A 17,090-nucleotide genomic window follows, 5' to 3' on the forward strand; every position below is an offset into this window, starting at 1 on the left:
CTGCTCGGGGCCGGGCGGGGCAGGCCGCCCAGCCGGACTCTCGCGCCACCTGGTGGCCAGGCGGCGTCGGCCGGACGCCAGCCTGACCCCAAGCATCCTCGGAGTCCGGCTCAAGCCCGCCGCGTGTCTGAGGAGCCGCCCAGCTCTGAGCTCGTCTGCCCTCAGAAGGAATAGGTCCTGGCCGGAGGCTGGCCAAGGCCGGAGGGACGCCAGTGCCTAGTACCGGCGACCCTCCCCCGCCCCGGGCCGTCCCCGGGAGTAAGGTGAGGCTGGACCCGGGGGAGCGGAAGCGCGGCTTGGCAGGGCGGGATGGGTGGGCGGAGCGGGCGAGGGGCCTGGGGTGGGGGCTTCGGGGAAGAAGGAAAAAGGGGAAGCTCCGACGAGCTGCTTCCTTCTCGCACTGCGCCCCAGAGCCCCACTTCCTCCTCCTACTTCTATTTTCTACGGGTGCTCTTAACCTTTAAAATGCCCGCACCGCTGCTGTGCACACGGGCCCCGCGACCCTCGCCCTTCGTCCTTGGGCAGAAATCTTTCCAGAAATACCAGCCCATCCAGACTTTCGGCCCAGCTGCCCCAGCCTCTGGTCTGACTTCATTACCTTCCATCACCAGGGGCTGTGACTGCAGCCGTTTCTCCTAAAGGCGGGGAGGGGTCGTCTCCAGGGTCCAGACCCTCTTCTGGCGCCCTCCCCCGCCCGTTCTCCCCGCAGGCCACGCGGGCAGATGTGTTTTTTTACCCGGAGCTGGAAGAACTCCTAGGGATCCTGGAAATCACTACTCTTCCCATGCCTCCGTTTCCTCGTTACAAACTAGGAATGAGAAGGTTGGCTGCTGTGTTGTGCGAGCAGCTCTGGCGACGAAAGAATAGCAGTTTATTTCAGAGGTCACAAAGGGCGAGGCTGGAATTTCCATTTTCACTCTTGAATGGGACTTGTGTCACAATATCTGTTAGAGGCATTCGAAATCGGCCACAAGATCAGCCGTTAGTGTTGTCAGAAGCCACAGCCCTACCTGAGGCTTTGAGAGATGGGACTGCCAATGGTTTTTCTCCTCCTGACTCACTCAATACCAAGAAAAAGCAACTTCCCCAAAAACACAGAAACAGAAAGTACTCGTGGATGGGCACAGAGAACTGGTCCCAGCCTCTATTAGAGATGGGAAGGCGCTCAGAACCGTCCAGCACTTCTTCTCTTGCATGGACCACCCCCGTCCCGCCCGCCCCCCACCGTTTTACAAACAAGGAACCAGAGCCTTAAAGTCTGTGAGAAGACATCCTGGAGGTCTTTCATCTTGAGAAGGGTAAACAAGGACTCTGGTCTCCCCAGTCCTTACTTTTTCCACCACAAACAAAAAAAAAAAAAGGAGAAGGGGGAAGAGGGAGGCAGCCCAGAGGTGGCCAAGTCGGGAGGAAGGGGTGGAAGGGCTCTGGAAGTGGGAAGTGAGTAGCAAGAATGACACAGCATGAGCGAGACTGACATGGTGGATCCTGAGAGCGCTTTGAAAGCTACAGGAGAAGTTATGGTGTCCTTGACTTTTTCTATGTCCTTGATGTCCCTGGAACCGGAGGTGGAGGAAAGCTGAATTGTCCACTAGGGTTCACTGTCAGGGCGCTGGGCATCTCATGAAGCCCACTTGGTCCCATCCCACATCAGGGGGACTTCTGTAGTGGTCCAGTGGTTAAGACTTCTCACTCCCAATACAGGGTGCCTAGGTTGGATCCCTGGTCAGGGGACTGTATCCTGCATGCCACAACTAAGAATTCCCATGCCACAGCTAAGACTGGATGCAGCCAAATAAACTGATAAAAGCAGCAGTGGATCCAGTTTGCCTGTTAACCATCCCCACTCTCCCCCTCAGCTCTGTCTGTGTCTCCCCATCCCAAGAGGGCAGAACAACCAGGAGATCTGATCAGCACTTGACACCTATTGGCCAGGACTTCCAACTACAGCCACCCAGGACCGGAGCAGGTTCAAGAGCTAAAACAGCTCAGATTCAAGGACAGAACTGGCGAGATGGTGTTGGTTTGCTAGAGTATGGCATTTCACGATAGCACTGTGGATACCCTGTGCCTCCTGAAACAAGCCCAATGAATGTGTCAGATGCCCCCCCCTTTTTTTCCCAGTTCAATAACGTTTTCTTTCCCCTACACATCTTTTTCACATTCTTCTTACTAGTTTTTTAGCCGGTGGCATCTCACATTGTATCTTTTCAACAGGCACACTTTGTGTATTAAGCATTATAGGAATATTCTTCACTTCCCCTGAGAATTATGTGTGCATCCATTTCTCCCGAAGCTCATATCTCTCTTGGTCTCTTTTGTTTTTCTGAATTTTCTAGGGACATGATTACACACTTTCACCTAATTCCATTATAAGAAAAATAACTACACAATTATAAAGTCTGACAGCTGACCCTTGACCTTGATGTCTGGGAACAATATGGTATGAAGACAATGGGATGTGAAAAAGATGTAAATGAGGAGTCCTCTACACTAGTCCCCCTCACCCAGGGGGCAACTTTAGCTCTCTGTCACCCTGTGAGAATGCAGGACTCACGTGGTCAGATTTTATCAAAGAGAAACTAAAAATTGGAGCTCTTAGTCTGAAATCTCCTGATTTTTAAACGCTGGAAACTAATTCAACACAGTATTTTACCCACCCCCCCCCCCACCCCGCCTTGCAAGCCAAACCAGACGTGACTGCCAATTTTCAGTTTGTGACATCTGTTCTATATTATACAGGTGGGAGCTGCACCATGAGACCTCAGTTATTCCTGTTAATGTGAGCTAATTTGTTCCCACTGACTCAGGAGATACAGTTTATGCACGGGGCTGGGGGAGGGCTGTGAATGTTAAGAGTTTATTAATATTGTTCATCACATGAATAGGACACAGGAGAAAAACCACATAATTATCCTAATAAGATGAACCCTGATGAAAACTCTTAGTGACTGGGAATAAAAAGACTTTGTCAAGATGATAAATGTATTTATTTCAATGCAACAGACAATGTGACACCTCAGTGATGACCGGGTATGGATAATATAGTCCTTGATAACAAAGATAATCCTATGAAAACAAGGAGCAAAACAAGGATGTCACACTGTGAAGAGTGTGAAATTCAAGGAAAAACAATGAGAAGAAAAATAGATGTGAATTTGGGAAGGAAGAGACAAGCTTATTATTTGCAAGAGATATGATTGTCTAGCTAAGAATGCCTGTCTAATGGATTGGGGAATATTTAGAACTTATGTGCAAGCAACGTAAAGTAGCTGGACACAAAAATAAATATATGACTTTCAATAGTTTTCTATACAGAGCAGTGATGAAATAGAAAAGAGAGCTCAATTCATCCTAGCAACAAAAAAGCCTAAGAAAAGGAAATTCAAGGGACCCAGAATAGCTAAAACTACTGTGAAAAAGAAGAATAAAGTCGGTGGATTCAAGCTCCCTGATTTCAGAACTTGCCACAGAGCTATAGATAGATTTATAGATCAATGGAATAAATTTGAGAATCCAGAAATAAACTCTCACATTTACAATCAATTGATTCTTGTTAATATAGTGGTGAGTATCCCTGCCTGTCACACAGGAGACTAGGATTCGATTCCCCAATGGGGAGGCAACACCCTCCTTGGGCCCTCAGTGGTAAAGAACGCACCTACCGATGCAGGAGACATGGTTTCGATCCTTCTGTCAGGAAGATCCCCTCGAGAAGGAAATGGCAACGTAATCCAGTATTCTTGTCTGGGAGATCCCACGGGCAGAGGAACCTGGCTGGCTGCAGTCCATGGGGTCGCAGATGTGCCTTAGCGACTGAGAACACATGCATGCACTCTTTTTGATGAGGCTGCCAAAACAATTCAAAGGGGGAAAGAACTATTTTCAAAAATGATGCTAAGACAATTGGATAGCCATATCCAAAAAAAAAAGAAAGAAACTGAATCCCTACTTCCCCTTACACATGGTAATTAACTCGAAAAGGAATAAAAACCCTAAATATAAGTGTTAAAGCTATTAAACTCTTAGGAGAAAATATAGGTGTAAATTTTCATGACCTTGGACCTGGCAATGTTTTTTAAGATATAACATCAAAAGGACAAACGACCAAAGGAAAAAACAGATAAGGCGAACGTCATCAAAATTTTAAACTTTTGTGCTTCAGAGACCCCATCAAGAAATAAAAGACAACCCACAGAATGGGAGAAAATTTTTGCAAATCATATATATATGATAGAGACTTTAATCTAGAATATATAAAGAATTACTATAAATGAATAATAAAAGCCAATTGAAAAATGGGCAAAGGATATGAACAGGTATTTCTTCAAAAAGATCTATAAATGACCAACAAGCATATGAAAAAAATGCTCAACATCATTAGTTATCAGAGAAAGGCAAATCAAAACCACAGTGGAAACACCACATCCACTGAATAAAAAGATTATAACAAGTGTCGACAGGAATGTGGAGAATTTGGAGACCTCGTACATACATGAATGGATCTGAGAGTTGGACTGTAAAGAAGGCTGAGTGCCAAAGAATTGATGCTTTCAAACTGTGGTGTTAGAGAAAACATTTGAGAGTCCCTTGGACAGCAAGGAGATCAAAGCAGTCAATCCTAAAGGAAATCAATCCTGAATATTTATTGGAAGGACTGATGCTGAAGCTGAAGCTCCAGTACTTTGGCCACCTGATGTGAAGAGCTGACTCACTGGGAAAGATTGAAGGTAAGAGGAGAAACTGACGACCCAGGATGAGATGGTTGGATGGCATCACCGACTCAATACACAGGAGTTTGAGCAAACTCTGGGAGATGGTGAAGGACAGGGAAGCCTGGTGTGCTGCAGTCCATGGGGTCACAAAGAGCTGGACACGACTGAGGGACTGGGCAACATACATACATACGCTGCTGATGGGAATGTAAAATGGTGCTGATGCTTTGGAAAACTGTTTGTCAATTCCTCAAAAGGTAAACATAGAGTTACCATGTGTGTTGTGTGTGCTAAGTTGCTTCAGTTGTGTCCAACCTTTTGCAACTCTGTGGACTGTAGCCTGCCAGGCTCCTCTGTCCAAGTTACCATATGATCCAACAATTCTACCCCTGGGTGTATACCAAAGAGGAGTTAAAACGTGCACACAAAAACTTACATACAAATATCCATAGCAGCATTATTTATTAGCCAAAAGGTAGAAACAACACAAATGTCTTATCAACTGATGAATGGATAAATAACATATTGTATATTCACACCATGACCATAAAGAGAAATGAGGGGCTGACATGTTACAGGATGAATGAAGCTTGAAAACATGATGCTAGGTGGAAGAAACCAGTTACAAAGTCTTCATACTGTATAATTCCTTTTATGTGAAATGTTCAGACTAAGCAAATCCATCCAGACAAAGCAAATTGGTTGTTGCCTAGCACTGGGATATTGGAGGAAAATGGGGAGTGAATACTAATGGGCATGGGATTTCTTTATTATGGTGGGGAAAAAAATGTTTAAAAATTGACTGCAGGGAGTTCCCTGGCGGTCCAGTGGCTAAGACTCCAGTCTGAATGCAGGGGGCCCGAGGTTCAATCCCTGGTCAGGGAACTAGAGCCCAGATGCTGCAACTAAGACCTGGCACAGCCTAAATAAATAAGTAAATAAATATCTTTTAAATTATAAAAAAATTGACTGTAACGATGATTGCACATATACTAAAAGCCATTCACTTTATTTATTTATTTTTTAATTATTTTTTTTATTTGGCTCTGTCAGGTCTTAATTGAGCATACTGGATTTTTGTTGTGGCACTCAAGCATAGTTGGTCTATGGCATGTAGGATCTTAGTTCCCTGACCAGGAATTGGACCCACATTCTTTGCATTGCAAGCTGGATTCTTAACCACTGGACCACCAGGGAAGTCCCGCCATTCACTTTATTTATTTATTTTTTTAAATATGGAACTCTTCACGAATTTGCATGTCATCTTTGCGCAGGGGCCATGCTAATCTCTCTTCTCATTCCAATTTTAGTATATGTGCTGCCAAAGCAAGCACCGCCATTCACTTTAAAATGGTGAATGTGAACCATGTCTCAATAAAGTGGTCATTTTTTATTGTTTTGATCATCTCTGTTTTTTTTAAACTTTTTATTTTTTATTGAGGTATAGCCAATTAACAATGTTGTGATAGTTGCAAGTGAACCAAAGCTGTTATTTTTTTAAATGATAAACTTTATTATGGGCTACAAAGGAAGCCTTGCTTAATAGAAAAACACTTTATGTTCTTGGATTGAAAAATGATATTATAAAAAATATCCATTCTTAGCAGTGGAGTATGTAAATGTGATATAGTTTCAATCAAAAGCCCAAAGAAGGCTTCTGGTAGGAAGAGGAGAAGGAGATTGACAAAATGACTTCACATTTCATCGTGAAAAATAATTATGCGAGAATAGCCAAGAAACTCCCTCAAAAGTTTAGCCATTAAAAAAAAAAAGTTTAGTGATGAGGTAGAAGTTTCCATCTGACATATGAAAATGTTCCATGTACCACAGAGTGAAAACATTACATTTCTGGGACTTTGTCTCATAAAAACTATTTTTTTTAATTTGAATTTTATTGGATATAGTTGATTTATAATGTTAGTTTCAGGTGTATAGCAAAGTGATTCAGTTATACACACTAATATATTCATTCTTTCTCAGATTCTTTTCTCACATAGGTTGTCACAAAATATTGGTTAGGGTTTTCACAAAAGTTATTGTACAGTATATGAGAGAAAGAGAGTATACATACATACATAGCCTTCCAGATAGAAATGTCAGATGGTACTGATAAAGGAAACAGTCCCTTTCTTTTTAATAATGCAGAAATATTGGATAAAATATAACAGCAAACAATTTAAATACAAAGCCAAACTAAAAACCAATAAAATGAAATCTCCCAGACTGATAAACATGCAAAGAAAATAAATAAATAAAACATACACTACAAAAAACAAAAACAGCAAGAAAGAGGAAAAAAGAAACAGAAAAAATGAGACAAATAGAAACCAAGCTAAAATGGTAGAAACAAGCCAAAAGATACCAACAATCATAATGAATGTAAGTGAAAACAATGTGACTATTAATAGAGACTGTTGGATTGGAAAAAATGAAATCCAGTTGCTTGCAGCTTATAAAAAGATCAATGGGGCTAAGTTGATCAGTCAGAAACAAACACAAGTATCTGAAGGAATTTAATATATGATGAAGAAGATAGGATCGATCATCCAACAAATAGGCTAGGACAGCCGCTAGGAGAAAGAAACCAAGTGTGGTTTCTACCTCAAATCTTATATCCCACCCCTAATTCTGACTAATTATAGATTCATACGTACAAGTTAAAATAAGGGAAGTGCAGAAGCAAAAAAGGAAATGTGTATATAACATTGGAATTGTAGCTGGCCTTTTAAAGTGTGAGGCCAAAATCAGAAATTATGAAGGAAAAGACTGATTTGTGTATAGAAAAGTAAAATAACTTCTGTCCATGAAAAATCACATAAACATTAAATGAGAAGGGAAATGGTATGCTAAGGCAAAATGTTTGCAGTGAGTATTAAGCATGCCATCCTTAATGTAAAATACATTTTTTACATAAGAAAGTATATATCCCAAATAAAAGTGGTCTTAGCAGATTAGACAGTTCACCAAAGATATACAAGTAGCCATAAGCATGTGAGAAATGTTTAACTTTATAAGGAAAAAATGTAAATTTAAACAGTGAGATATAAACGTCCATCTGACAGCCAGGCAAAGATAAGAGAAATTATATTACCCAGAATTTTCAAACATTTGGAGACCCCAAATTCTCATAAACTCTGACTGTAAGTATATGTTTGGTATTGTGTATGGAAACATATGGGCTTCCTGGTATTTCAGATGGTAAAGTATCTGCCTGCAATGCAGATCCAGGTTCATTCCCTGGGTCGGGAAGATCCCCTGGAGAAGGAAATGGCTACCTACTCCAGTATTCTTGCCTGGAAAATTCCATACACAGAGGAGCCTGGTGGGCTACAGTTCATGGGGTTGCAAAAGTACATGTACTCTAAAGAGTATGCAGTAATTCTGAATTAATTCAGTAATTAAATATGCCCAAGAATATTAGTCATCAGTTTGCTTATAAGTATAAGCAGTGATAAATTATAAGCAAAACTAGTGTTTAAAAATAGAGAATTCATTTTCAAATATGGTTAATTTTACAATAGTGAAATATTGTGAACAATTAAATAATATTTCAAGGACACTTTCACATCATGGAATATTTTTATATAATACTATTAAAAGTTGAATAGTTTCAAAATCGTGCATAACCTTTTGAGCTAGAGATTACATTTCTGGGAATTGGCTTCACAAAAATTTTTGTTTATGAGAGAAAGAGAAAGTGTGTGTGTGTGCATACATACAAATGGCAGACAGTACTGATAAAGGAAATTTTCCCTCCCTTTTTTAACAGTGCAGAAATACTGGATAAAATTTAACAGCAAACAATTTAAATACAAAACCAGACTAAAGACCAATGAAGTGAAATCTCCCAAATGAACAAGCATATAAAATATAAAACTAATACACACTACAAAAAACAAACAAACAAGAAACAGCAAGAAAGGGGGAAAAATACAGAAAAAGTGAGACAAATAGAAACCAAGATAAAGTGGTAGAAACAAGCCAAAAGATACCAATAATCATAATGAAGGTAAGTGAAATAATGTGATTATTAATAGAGATTGTTGGATTAGAGAAAATGAAATCCAGTTACTTGTAGCCTATAATAATATCTGAGGTATTAAGACACCAAAGTTGAAAGTAAAAGGATGAAAAAAAAAAGCAAATCATAACTAAAATAAAGGTGGTTAGTTGTCTTAAATTCTGATTAAAATAGGCATTATTAGAGTGATACATTGGTAAAAAATATATATAAGCCTGTACAAAGCTAATCTTAAAAATCTAAAATATGTATAAAGCAGTAATGAATTGGAGGACATGGAGAAATTGAGAAAGGCACCATCATTGTGAGAAATTCTAACAAGCCTCCCAGAGTTATTACTACTTCAAAAGATAAAATGTAATAACTGTAGAAGATTTGATCAAAACCAACCTGGATTTGATGAACACGGAACCTTGCACTCAATAATTTAAAATTCACATTCTTCTCAAGCACACATGCAGCCATGACCAGAGTCATCACTTGCAAGACCACAAAGCAAGTCTTCACAAATTTCAAAGAACTGGTGTCATGCAGACCACTTTCCCAGACCACACTGCTGTTAAATTAGATGTCAACAAATAGTTTAAAATTACCATAAACCTTGATGTTTCTGAATAGACTCTTGGTCAGAAAAAAAATCACAATGGGAAGTTTTTTTGGTAATATTTAGAACTGAATTATAATAATATTACATTTCAAAACTTGTGAGATACAATAAAAGTGGCAAATAGAAGGAAATATATGGCCTCTTAAATGCTAATCTGAAAACAAGAAAGGCTGAAATTAATTAGCTGAGTTTCTAAGAAGTTAGACAAAGGATAACAGAGTAAGTTCCCACCCTGCCCTGCAAAAGGGCTTTTATAAATAAAAGCCAAATTCAAATACAAATCAGAGAGAACCAAATAAACCGAAAGATGGTTCTTTGGAAAGGCAAACACATATCTGGCAAGATAGATGAGAAATAGAAAGCACAAGTAAAAGGAATGTAACAGGAGATGTAGTTATAGATACAGTGAAGGTTATGAAATTATAATACAATTGTTCTGTACCTTCATGTGAATGCATTTTAAAACTTAGATGAAATAGGAATTTTTTCCCAGAAAAAAATAACAATAAAACTAACTCAAGAAGAAATAGAATGCCTATGATTCCAAAACTTATTAAAACATTGAAGCAGTAATTTAAAATCTTTTCACAAAGGCAGTCCCCAATGCAGGCCATTTTACAGATGAATTCTAGCAAACTTCCAAGGAACAGTTCATTCCAATCATGTACTAACTGTTTCAGATGACTGAGAAAGAATAAAAAAAGAGTCCCCAAATAATTTTATGAGGCCACCATGACCCTGATATCCAAACTTAATAAAGATAGTAGAATAAAGGAAAACTACAGGCCAAACTTGTTTGTGACTCTAGATGCAGAAGTATTAAGAGGGTGAAAATAAGTATTACGACCACTTGGGTTTATCCCAGGAATGTAAGGGTAATTTGACACTAGAAATTCTGTGGTGTCCTTCATCATATAAGCAGTGTAAAAGGAGAAACATTGTACAATTATCTGATTGGATGCTGAGAAGACATTTGGTAAAATTCTCAAATTTATGAACAAATAAAAAAACCTCTTAGAAAACTAGGAATAGAAACTTCCTTAACCTGAAATAGGATCTCTATCAAATACCTATAATACACAAATAGTTTTAATAAGAAACTATTGAAGGTATCCTCTTTATTATTTTATTTGTTTATTTGGCTGTGCCAGGTGTTGGTTGCAGCACATTGGATACAGTTCCCTGACCAGGGATTGAACCTGGACCCCTTGCATTGAGAGTACCGCGTCTTTCTTAGCCACTGGACCAACAGGGAAGTCCCTAGCATCCTCTTTGAAATCAGGCACAAGCGACAACATAGATGAACCTTGAAAACTTTATTCTAAGTGAAAGAAACCATTTACAGAGGACCCTGTATTGTATAATCCTATTTATATGAAAAAGGGTCAGAACAGGCAAATTCACAGAGACAAAAAATTGTAAATTGGTGGGTTACTTAAGGGTGAGATGTGTAATTATTTGATTGGATGCTGAGAAGGAAAAGGGGAAGGGAAAATGGGGAGTGATTGCTGATAGGGAGTGGTGAAAATGTCTAGTTTAGTCATGGTTGCCCCACTCTGAATATACAGAAAACCATTTAACTGTATACTTTACATAGGTGAGTTGTCTAGCATGTGAACTTTATCTCAATAATGCTGCTTTTGAAAGAGTAGTTAATGAGTTGTGGGATGTTACCAAGAGCAACAATTTGGAATAAATTTGGAATAAAAACATTTGGATTCACAAAAAGGATCAAGTATAGATAAGCTACAAGGATATAATGTACAGCACAGGGAATTGTAACCAATATATTGTAATAACCTATAATGGAATATAATCTGCAAAAAAGTGGACCCCTTTTGCAGCCCAGTGAAGCCTATGGACCCCATTTCAAGATAGTGCTTTCAATGCCTAAAATAAAAAGCATAAGACTCAAAAGAAAATAATTACATTGTATTACAGCTTTAATACGAATAAAAACAAATTGGAAATCTGCTAACATACGTGCTTCTTTATTAATGTGCTAAATAACATGCTCCAGGGGAAGAGATAAAAGGGGCATAATTTCAAAGTAGTGATAAATGGAAACGATATTTCAGGTTATCTGCAACAACTGTAATGTGATATAAAAAGACCCGTTAATGTATTGGTGATAAAATCACAGGTCCTGTTCATTGGCACCCCTGTGGTGTATTACATACATCCGCTATTGAAGGAGATGCTCCGTTTCAGCTGGTGCTGTGAGTGAGATGTGTGTTCTTCCCTTCTAAATGCAGCAACTCCCGGTTAAAAACACTCATGTGAATGGAGACTTACTCCCACTAGGGGGTGCTGGTATTTTAGAAAGAGGCATTTATGCCTCTAGCTGAGGCAGAGTAAACTACCCACAACTGTCTCCTGCCCTTTTCACGGGCCAGCCTCAGACCTGACAGCTTCAGACCGTCTTCTGCTCACTTCCCGCCCACCTCCAAACCCTCACAGGCATGCTCTGTTGACAGTGGAGGTATAATTCTTGGTGTAATTGTCCGTGACAGACACGGAGGCTTCCTGGCCATGAACCACCTGCCAACCAGCACTTGGGGGGCTTTGCCAACACAGTGGGGGCTATCCAAGGTTACCTAGGTCTAGGTCCTTGGCTGTAATGACAGTCCTGACTCCAGGTCAGCAGGACCTAAAACAACCCATAGTGGGACGTCCCTGGTGGTCCAGTGGCTAAGACTCTGTGCTCCCAATGCAGGGGGCCCAGGTTTGATCCCTGGTCAGGGAAATAGATCCCACGTGCTGCAGCTAAAGAAAGGAAGATCTAAGATTGTGCATGCTGAAACTATGACCTAACTCAGCCAAATGAACGAACATTTTAAAGAAAAAAAAGGATACCGTCTCCTGTGTAGGTTGACCTGAGTCCAAAAGCTGGCTCTGCCACTTTGTAGCTGGGGAACTTTAGGATAATTACTTAACCTCTCTGTGCCTCGGTGTCCTCCTTTGTGAAATGGGACTGACAGTAGAACAGGCTGGGCACATGGTGAATGATCCATAAATGTTGACTATTGTTATGATTTTCTGACCACTCCAAGCTGTTGCCACCACTGAGATCGAACCCCAGTCCTCTGCCCTGGCAGGTGGGTTCTTAACCACTAGACCAGTCCTCTCAGGTTTCAACATAATGTTGCCTCCTCTGGGATGCTCTAGCCCCCTGTTCCACCACAGCCTTTGTAGATCCTTCTTTGCTTCTGTATTCCTTGTACTGCTCATCCTAGCTGCAATCACATGTCTGTATTATTGTTTACTGAGTGACTGTCTTGTTGCTGTCCATCCTAGGAGAACAGGCACTGTGTCTACCAGGTCCCCATTGCACCCGGAGCACCTGGGGTACCAGAGGCAGTGCCTGGATGTCTGCTCACTGGATACACTGCGTAGGCCCACAGCTGCAGGTGCATGGATGCCTCGGTGAGGAACCATCTGGACTGTTGTCGGCAGAACAGAAATGCACAGAGTCGCAGGCTTCTGACCCTTTTGTCTGATGACAGGAAGGCTCCTGGGTCCTTCAGCTGCCCTTTTTAGGCCAGAGAGTCTGGGAGGGAATTCTTGAGGCATCAAAACCTGGGTCGTAGATGACCAGCTGGCCCCGAGACATCAATTGGCAGCAGTGATGGAATGTGTACAGAAAGACGCAGCTGCCCTGCTCAGGAGAGATCCAGTCTTGCTTTACTAAACCAGCTGAATTCCAGGAATACCAGCGGGGGTATGTGTGTGTGTGTGTGGGGGCGGTGATCATGTCATACCTGCTTCTCAAGACAAGCAAGCTCAAAGTTGGGGCGGGGAGCGGGAAACTGGTCCCATAACTGCTGAGAGAAAGGAGGGACCAGATGCACGGACCGGAAAATGCCCCATAGCAGGTGGAGGTGGACATAATTAATGGAGCCAGCGAGCAAGTCTGTACATGCCAGTATGTCAAAACCTTGTCCCCAGGAGCCCTGGACCTGCTGGCCCCATCCTTGAGAAAGCAGAACAAGAATAGCTTTGAGATTGACATGCCAAGCAAATGTACAGCAGGAAATTCTCATAAGCCAGGGGTTTGCTCAGAGGCCCTGGCCCCTGTGGCTAAAATCAGGATTATGTCTGTGCTGATTTACTTCCCAGCTGGGTTTTAGGAAAAGTCTCAAACAGACCACTGGGTTGTGCCCAAGATTGGCAGGCGAGACCAGCCTGCCTCCTCATGCCTCCTCTTCCTGGACAAAGAAAGGAGATACTTAGAGGAAAGCCACAGCCTCCCTCTCTCTGGAACCCCCTTCGAGTCCCGGCTCGGGTCCCAGACAAGCGTATTTGTGTGGACTAGAGAAAAGCCAATGCCTTTTACAAGTTGAGTCCAAAGCGGATTGAGTGCCAGCTTTGCTGGAAATGCCCAAAGCCATTTTGACCCTGGACCAGGGGCTCTCAGCAGAGATGCTATTGTTCAGCTGAAAATCTGTGGTGAAGTAGCCTTGGCTGCCACGCTGTTGGGGCCACTACTACTATTTTAGCAGTCAGAAACCAGAGGTGCCAGACGTCTGCACTGCATATAGGGGACGCTACAACACAGCTTCCTCTACAACTTCTAAATGTCCCACTGGATGTTCATAATGATGAGAAACCCTCTATGCCTGGAGCCTGATTTTATTTTGTCTGTGAACACAAAGTGTTTGTTTTGTTTTGATTCACAGTCTTAACACACGCTATCATTTTCCAGGAAAGCAACTTGACCAAAAACTGGTAACACTTTGGAAAATCATGTTGCCCAGGGCAACATCACTCAAGGTGTTTGAACCACCAGAGGGACAGACACCTACCAGTGATCATTGTTCTCAGGGTCATCTTGGTAATTCTGTTCATAGTATTTACATATTGAAATGCAGTTATTTTACTTTGCATAACTCTTGATTTCTTCCTAATATTACCACCAGGACATTGTATTGATACAGGGAGAAATTATGTGTTACATACACAAAGGCCTCACAGCCTTGGTTGGGTGGCTGCACCTGAGCTGGTAATGGAGCTAACATTTCACTCAGACCATGCATGTTATTTGTGCATATACACTAGTTTCTCCGGATCGGAGAGAACTTTTTTCCCAGTGAGTGGCCCCAGTGAGAGAAATTTGCCGCACCGTAGGTGATATTATTGCATATGGTTCACAGGTGGAACCACTGTGACACTCTTTATGCAAAGTTAATACTATTTGCATGGTTTATCAAAGTGCAGAGTTAACTGTGCAAGGGACCCCGGGGGCCATTTTCATTACCCAAAGTGGTGCCATTGCGCCACCTAGTGGGAAATGGGAAAGTGGCAGGTCTGTGCTTTAACCTGCATCTCTGAGGAATACCACCAGCAAACACTTAAAAAGATCCTCTGGAGGAGGGCATGGCAACCCCCTCCAGTACTCTTGCCTGGAGAATCCCATGGACAGAAGAGTCTGGTGGGCTGCAGTCCATGGGGTGGACGACAGGACTGAGCGACTTGCCCAATACAGCACAGCACAGCAACACTTAGGATAGTCCACCAGATGCTATCATTTTAGGTATATTAACTCATTTAATCCTGACATAATCTCTATGAAACAGGCACTGTTATCCTCATTTTGCACATGGGGAAATGAGGAAAAGAGAAAGTAAGTGACTGGACCATGTCAGGTAGCTAGTGAAAGACAGGTCTGGGATTTGAACTCTGGAGGTCTGGCTCCATGGTTGCTACTCTTAATAACTGTGCTATAGTCTTGCAAGTGGCTGCTGTCTTGTGAGACCCTGTTCTGAGAATCAGATTACTGAGTCTGCAGGGCTACCTGCAGCCAGTTGGAGGATTTCCAACAGAGAGGAAGAAGAATAGAAAGTTTACACCTAAGTATTAGGATATGGTAAGATGCAGAAGAGTCGGATGTGACTTAGCGACTGAACAAGATCCAGAAAAGTCTTGCTTTTGTATGGGCCGTGGAAACTTTTGTGCGTAAGTGTGAGGAGGGCGCTTGATTCCTTGGGCAGGTTATAGGTCCTGAACTGGCTAATCCCCCAGTTATCCTGTGGCTTCGTGAGAACACAGACATGGTAAATATTTTTTAATATAATATCTGTGTTGAGACACAATTCATATACCATACAATTCATCCTCTTAAAGTGTACAATACAATGCTTTTAGTATACTCACAGAGTTGTGTAACCCAATAGGGATTCCCAGGTGGTCCAGTGGTAAAAGAATCCTCTAGCTAATGCAGGAGATGAAAGAGATGCAGGTTCGATCCCTGGACTGGAAAGATCACCTGGAGTAGGAAATGGCAACTCACTCCAGTATTCTTGCCTGGAAAATTCCATAGACAGAGAAGCCCAGAGGGCGACAGTTCATGGAGTTGACTGAGCATGAGCACGCACACAGAATGTAGTATTTCTGTATTTTGGCTTCCCGGGTGGCTCAGTGGTAAAAAATCTGCCTGCCAACACAGGAGATGAATCCCATGAACACAGGAGCCTGGCAGGCTATACCGTCCATGGGGTTGCAAAGAGAGAGTCGGGCATGAGTGAGCGACTGAGCACACACATACCACAATCAGTTTTGATCACCCCTAAAAGAAAGCCCACTCCCATTAGCACTCATTCCACACTCAACCTCCAGCCCCAGCCCTAGGCAACCACAAATCTATTTTCTGCCTTTTATGGATTTGCCTATTCTAAAGACATTTCATAGTAAATGGAACCATACAATATAGGACCTTTGGTGACTCGTTTCTTTCACTTAACATACTGTCTTCAAGATTCATCCATGTCGTAGTGTGTATTAGTACTTCATTCTTTTTATGGCTGAATGATATTGTATTATTTTGATATGCCAGATCTTATTTATTGATTCATTGATTGATGGCCATGTGGGATGTTTCTACTTTGAGGCTACTGTGATTAGTGCTACTATGAATATTTGTGTACAGGTGTTTTTGTGTGGACATATGTTTTCCTTTCTCTTGAGTATATACCTAGGAGTTGAATTGCTGGATCCTGTGAAAACTGTATGTTTAACCTTTTGAGGAACTGCCAGTCTTTTCTAGTGGCCATACCTTTTTTTTTTTTCCCATTCCCACCAGTACACAGGAGGGTTCCAATTTCTCCACACCCTCACCCACACTTGTAATTATCTGTCTTTTCTATTATAGCATCCTAGTTGGTGTGAAGTGGTCTCTCCCTGGGCTGGGTCATTGCTTTTTAGGCTCCCAGACCATTGATGCTAGATAGGACCACAGCAGTCAGGCAGCCCAATTTGTTCATTTTTATGGGAGAAGCACTGAATGTGAAGAGAGATGGGACTAGCCCTGGGGGACAATTAGTAAAGGAGGCAGTAACAGAACCCATATATTTTTTTCTTTTAACAAAGTACACTGAAGCCAGATGGCCCCCAAAAGATGAAAGACTTCGAATGATGTTATTCTCTAGAACCTGGGAGAAATTTCTGTTATTCTAAAAATCAGAAGATGGATGAATCAATAATAGTCACAAAGAGTCACTTCATGGATTCCCCCAGATCATGGGTCACAGATCATAATAAGTATTTTCCACCTGCCTCCCTGCTTTATGCTAAGACATCCCTATCTTGCAGTGTCATAAGTGTAAATAAAGTATGGAGCCTATATCCTATAGGATCCTATATCCGACTAGTGTCTGTAGAAGTTAAGAGACATCTGTTGACATAAACAGACTAAAAAAGTCCACCACCCAGATGCCCTCCCCTGCCCCGCCCGCCCCCCCCCCCCCCCCCCCCC

The 17,090-nt window shown here is 41.8% G+C and overlaps 1 protein-coding gene, 2 long non-coding RNA genes and 2 other non-coding genes across 6 annotated transcripts in view; 3 read left to right on the forward strand and 2 right to left on the reverse strand.

Moving 5' to 3' along the window:
- The window catches only part of PIK3R5 (phosphoinositide-3-kinase regulatory subunit 5), a 75,211-nt gene extending 74,383 nt beyond the window's left edge, over positions 1-828 (reverse strand). Inside the window, exon 1 of one of the 2 annotated variants that reach the window (XM_070479082.1) lies at positions 737-828. The gene's annotated coding sequence lies outside the window, so the exon portion shown is untranslated. Of the gene's footprint in view, positions 1-598; positions 689-736 lie in introns of those variants that run through there. The other variant, XM_070479079.1, reaches the window with a different exon arrangement.
- LOC139039074 (uncharacterized) lies at positions 25-16,268 on the forward strand. Its single transcript, XR_011492228.1, has 2 exons — positions 25-263; positions 12,638-16,268. It is a non-coding gene; the product is annotated as an uncharacterized lncRNA (long non-coding RNA).
- Positions 1,074-7,404, forward strand: LOC110144175 (uncharacterized). Its single transcript, XR_002315817.2, has 2 exons — positions 1,074-1,298; positions 1,857-7,404. It is a non-coding gene; the product is annotated as an uncharacterized lncRNA (long non-coding RNA).
- LOC139039255 (U6 spliceosomal RNA) lies at positions 5,942-6,046 on the reverse strand. Its single transcript, XR_011492578.1, has one exon. It is a non-coding gene; the product is annotated as a U6 spliceosomal RNA (small nuclear RNA).
- On the forward strand, positions 12,014-12,086 carry TRNAG-CCC (transfer RNA glycine (anticodon CCC)). The gene has a single exon. It is a non-coding gene; the product is annotated as a tRNA-Gly (tRNA).
- Positions 16,269-17,090: the final 822 nt, after the last annotated feature.

The sequence above is a fragment of the Odocoileus virginianus genome, chromosome 17 (genome assembly GCF_023699985.2).
Source record: "Odocoileus virginianus isolate 20LAN1187 ecotype Illinois chromosome 17, Ovbor_1.2, whole genome shotgun sequence".
Taxonomy (NCBI): domain Eukaryota; kingdom Metazoa; phylum Chordata; class Mammalia; order Artiodactyla; family Cervidae; genus Odocoileus; species Odocoileus virginianus.